Here is a 6,000-nt window from a genome sequence, read left to right as displayed (position 1 = left end):
TTAAGTTTAAAAAATTTGGTTCTCAAAAGAAATTTCAATCGTTGTACTGTTGATATTTGGCTCTGTTGACTAATGAGTTTGCTGATCACTGTCCTAGCATATACATAAAATATTAATAGTTTCAGAATTGCTACCACACTCCTTTGAAAAGTTTAGTAACTAGCGCATATTACTTGTGTACAATTCTTCTATTTAGCCTTATCTTATCAGATTATTATTTTCCAAAGTTACTCGGGTTAGTTCCTTTTTTGGCCACAGTGTGATTATGTTGTTCATCTGAAGTGCAGTTAGGTGCACTGGTTACTGTTCATTGGTTTTTCACTTTGGTTCTCCCCACATCCCAGATGGCGTTACCTATTTATTTATTTCGGAGGTGTGTGAAACCTAATTGTGGTTCTCAGAGTTGGAGCTATACAAAAAGGGATACTCACAGAGGTATCACTCTCCCCCCTCATCTCTTCTACCCTCTTCCCACTCCCCATTCTTTTTACCCAATTCCCATCCGTGCCCTTGTAGGTAAAAAGTCTCATTAGTTTCTGATTTATTTTTCCTGTATTTATTTTTATTTATTTTGCAGGAAGGATCCCTTGTCCAATCTTGATGGTAAAGAAACAAGTAAGGGCAATGACCAAGGCCTTAAAAGGACCTGGAAACAAAGGGTAGAGATTTCTTAAGGATGAAGTACTTAGACCAGCAAAGATGCCAGCCAATGGTGAAGGGCATCTAGAGGAGGTGGTAGGGGAGGCAGGAGATGAATATCAGTGTAGCTGTGAGGCCCGCTGCAGCAGTAGGAAGATATCTGGTTCATCCACTAGATATCTTCTGGCAAATTTCTCCAGAAAAGGAGACCATCCCAAATCCCAGAGAAGTTCTTCACAGATGGGATTAACTTGCTGTAAGTTACAAGTGCATCCAAGCACTGCAAGAGGTGGACTGTGGTGGATGCCATGGTGTAAGCTTCCAGGTCCCCAATTCAAGAAGAAGACTCCCATTCTCCCAGCTGTTTTCTGAAGCCTCGTAAGTACACGACACAGCAGTATGTGAATAAAACAGAACCTCATCTTTCTGAGATTAGAACAGAGTATAACAGATAAAATATAGCAAAAAGCATGACAATGTATATCTTAATGTCACAGGCACACCATGGAGAAGAAAGAGTTAGGTCAGCAAGAACTTAAATAATCAGCCAAGGTCAAGAATTGAGACCTGGCTTGGGGCTTGAGGGATGAGAAGGAATTGGATATGAGGAACTGAGAAGGAATGGCCCTCCAGATGGCACACCAGAGCTGGTGGGCATTTGTAGCTTTCCTCCATCATTCTCTACATCCTTCCCCCATTTCTCTCTGCCCTAGACACAGTCTCTTCTCTTATGCTGTTCTGGCTGCTGCACCTTTGGCTTTACCACCTTAGTTTAGCTAAGATAACGCCAGGCTATTTTGGATTCACTGTTTGGATTCTCAAGTTTGCCCAGGCCTGCTCACCTGTGGCTTAATTGGGGCTCTTTAACGTAATAGATTCCTTAGCAAGCTCCCGGGCCTCCACCAAAACAGTGGGGGACCTTTAATATCTCCTGTCATCAAAGTCTCTTGAGGGCAGGTCCCTTAGCACAGCTTTTGCTTAGGGTTTTTCTTCTTAGAATGTTGCTGCCCACAGGCCAAGGGGGCTGATCCCTGATGTTTACAGAAACACAAATCCTACAGACATCAGAGCAATTCTGCATTCACACCGGTTCCCACCAGGCTGAAGAAACAGAGTCTTTCACAGAGGTAGTGGAAATGTCACTCTCTTCATAAGGACTACTAAAGAGCACTTGTCCCTCCAAATTCCAGCTTTTCCTCCTAGAAACTTTTGTAAAGCAAAAAAACAAACTCCACCTTCCTCTTCTGGCCCCAAACCCAACATTTATGCAAATGAATGCTGGTGGCTTCACCTATCAAGTTCAAGCAAATCTGAATCCTAGTTTAAGCTCACACATGGAACTGAAAATTACTATGGGAACCTTAAAAAAATTTTAAAGGAAGAAACAATGACAAAGGCTTAGAAGACTCTTGACTCGAAGCCAAGGAGTTGTGGCCGACAAGCCCACCCAACCTGGGGATGCTTCCGTGGCCTCCTTCGCATCTGTTGGGCACAACCCCCCTCCATCTCCCCAGCCAGAGCACCTTACTCTGTAGGACTGCTAGCGCTTGGAACAGTGCCTGGCACAGAGTGGGGACTCAATAAACATCTGATGCTGGAGGCAGAGGAAGTGAATGCAGGAATGAGTACATGAGGTGACCATAATCCCCTGTCTGGGGAGCTTCTCATCTTCTTCCCATCTCAGCCCTGCAGCCCCCAGCGACTGACCAGGTATCAGACCTGGCGTGTGGACTTTCAAAGCCCAAAAATGGCTCCCTGGGCTTCCACATCGTCTCACAGCCCCTAGACGGTCTCTCTCCACATCTTCTTCCCTCTTCCCCACTGCCCTCCCCTCCTGCAGGAGCTCCTGCAGGCTGCTCCCCTTCTCTGGCTCCATTACTCTGGATGTCATGGTTTGCCTGGCAGAGACACAGTCACCACTAGTGGTCAAGGTAGGAAGTGAGTGAGGTTCAAGGTTTTCTGCTGAGCTCAACTTTATTGATTGGGTTAACGTCCGGGTTTACTCTGATCTGTTAATGTTTAATGTGTTCTAGGTTAACGTTAACACTGTCATGTACCTCAAATGTTTTTTTTTCTAAAGACTTTATTTTTAGAACAATTTTAGATTTTCAAATTATTGAAAAGAGCACTGAGATTACCTGTTTGCCTTGTACCCGGTGTCCCTATTATTAACATATTAGTATAGTATATTTATTAATGAGCCAATATTGATACATTATCAAATTATTAAATTAAAGTCATTACTTTTTTGGGATTTCTTTAGTTTTTACCCAGTGTCCTTTTTCTGTTCCAGGATCGCATTCAGGACACCACGTTATGTTTAGTTGTCATGTCTCCTTAGGATTCTTCAGAGTCACACTTCCTCTGACTTTCCATGTTTTTTATAACATTGACAGTTTTGAGAAGTACTGATCAGGTATTTTGTAAAATGTCCCTCTATTGGATTTGGTGTTTTTCTCAAGGTTAGACTGTGATTATGAGTTCTCGAGAGGCAGATCAAAGAGGTTAAGTGCAATTTTCATCTCATTATATCAACGTGGCTTATGACTACTGATGTTGACCTTGACCATCTGGCTGTAGTACTATTTGTCCGGTGTCTCCGGTGTAACGTTTCTCTTTATTTTTCCCTCCCCTGCTCTGCTCTTCTCTTCAGGAGGAAGTCACTACGTGCATCCCACACTCAGGGGAGGTTATGCGCCCCCCCGACCTGAGCTCAGAGTATTGACATGAATTATTTTGAATTCTTCTGCATGGGAGATTTGTCTCTTCTTTGCCATTTATTTACTGAGTTATTTATTTATATCAGCTTGGACTCAGGATATTTATTTTATACTTTGTGTTATAGTCCAATAATGCATTATTTGTTTTGCCATTCAAATTAGCATTGAGGCTCTTTGGGCACTGGGGGCTCTTTCATTTGGTTCCTGTGATCCTTTGATATACTACTATGGGCTGAATATTTGTGTCTGCCACACCTTCTCCCCCCCCTCCCCGCCCCCCGTATTCATATGCTGAAACCTTAGTCCCAAATATGATGGTTTTTAGAAATGGGGCCTTTGGGAGGTAATTAGGGTTAGATTGAGTTTATGAGGGCTCTCTTCAAATGGGACTAGTGCCCTTATAAAAAGAAACACCAGAGAGCTTGCTCTCTCTCTCTCCTGGCACACTCACGAAGAAGAGGTCATGTGAGCACACGGTGACATGGCAGCTGCCTGCACACCAAGAGAAGCGGCCTTAGAATAAACCCGCCTTACTTGCACTTGATCTTGGACTTGCTAGCATCCGGAACTGTAAGGAATTTCTGTCGTTAAAGCCAAGCAGGGCAGGAGAGTTGGGGGTAGAGGGACAAATGTATGGTGACAGAAAATGATCTCACCTTAGGTGATGGCCACACAACACAATAATCAGTTCAAATGCTACGGACATGTTTATGTGAAACCTATGTACCCTTACTGATCAATGTCACCCTGTTAAATTTAATTTTCTAAATTGAAAAAAAAAAAGCCGAGCAGTCTACAATATTTTGTTAAGGCAACTGGAGCTAAGACACAGACCCCCACTGTCTTGTGCTTTGAGTACTCCCTCCCTTTCTGGCCTGCAAAATGCTCCAGGCACATCGAGTACGTTTCCTGCCTCAGCCCTGGAACCAGCCGTTTCCCCAAGGAGCCCAGTTTTTTTTACTGTAGAATAGTATTAAAAACCAAGAACTGGGTCTTGAGTAGCCAGTTCTTTTTGGATGGACAAATTATCTAATGCCTCCTAGTGCCAGACACTCTGCTAGCTTTTCATGTTAGTTTACTGCCTAACAACTCCATGTGATCAATCCTCTCTACAGGAACAGAGGGTTAGTTGGGTTATATGCTAGTCAACATCACCCTATTTTGTCCCCAAAGCTCATCACATTTCCATGATGGAGACTGGTGTCACATATATCACAAATAAAAAAACAAAAACCACCTTCCTTTACTGTCAGTTTTGTGCTTTATAAGCACCGGAATAACTTAGATTACAATCATTCTGTAACAGGTAATTGGTGCTTATTCAGTGGAGTGAAAGCATTAGAACGAGACACTCCTGGGCTCATAATAGACACATATTACCTCTCCTGATGTGCACAGATGACATTACCTATCTTTATATGCACAGACTATAGGCACTAGCCTCATGTGCACTGATACATACAGCTCTCTTCACGAGTGCAGATGAGTTGTACCTATTTCCATGTGCTTACATGGCACACACCTATCGTTGTGTGCACTGATGTCATGTACTATTATTGTTCTTAAGTGCACAGATGATATGTTTTAACTCATGGGAAAATCTGACACATGGAAAAGTGCCTTATAATGGACATTCACAGTATTTTCTAACTGTAAGTTTAACTATGTCAGAATTTTCTTTTTCAATCATAGAACTCATTTATGAAATTCAGGGATGTCCTAAGAGAATCATTTGATACATAGCAGCATCTTAACTGTTATGATTTTAATAGTGCTTCCAAAGGTAAAAATTGACGTTTAAATATTCCCCTCAAGGATGGGGATAATATCACCTGGGAAAGAACAAATTGGTCAGCAGAGGGACCAAGACTCCATCAGAGTGACTACAGTGTGATCTAACATTTGAAATGGATATTGATGGGTTTGTCTGCTTACACTCCCTTTGCTCAGGAGTGCCTCTGTATACCCTCCATAGCTGCCAAATTAGTGGGTCATGACATGCTCTCGGCCATTCGATCATTCTCTATACAAGCACTTAACTCAGTTGGGGCAATTCGAGAGTCTATGTAACAGGAACTAAAAGAAGAGTTGGCCTTTTTTTAGTAACCAAAACCATGAACATTGAGGCAGTCAGGAGCCATGTGAAGAAAGTTTGTGCACAGGCAGAAAAAATAACGAAATCAATAGGTACACACACACACACACACACACACACACACACACACGGACATGAAGACACGTAAGCATTTGAGATCTTGTTTCTGATGTATCCTGGGTATTTCATGAAGAATGCTCTAAAATATTTGAGCAAATCTTTCTTTATGCTAAGTCTAGACAGGGATGGTTTTCAGTTAGTCTCAATTAAAAGTGCCCTAACCAATGCAAAATGACTGACGATCACCATCACATTATAGCTAATGTACCACAATAAATATCTACTGAGACTCAAACCTGACAGATACCTCAATTCTCAAAATATTAGAGATATGTTTTCAGATCTCCTGTGAAACATGGTTAATTTGATATGTTAATTTCTCTGAAACTTTCTAAATATACATTTATGCCAAATGCTTAAGCTATTATTACAAGTACTTCCTCTGGTGGTACAGTGGGGAAGGCGTCAACCTGGAATGCTGAGGTT

This window comes from Saccopteryx leptura, chromosome 9 (genome assembly GCF_036850995.1).
Source record: "Saccopteryx leptura isolate mSacLep1 chromosome 9, mSacLep1_pri_phased_curated, whole genome shotgun sequence".
NCBI lineage: Eukaryota > Metazoa > Chordata > Mammalia > Chiroptera > Emballonuridae > Saccopteryx > Saccopteryx leptura.
This window is presented reverse-complemented; position numbering follows the sequence as displayed.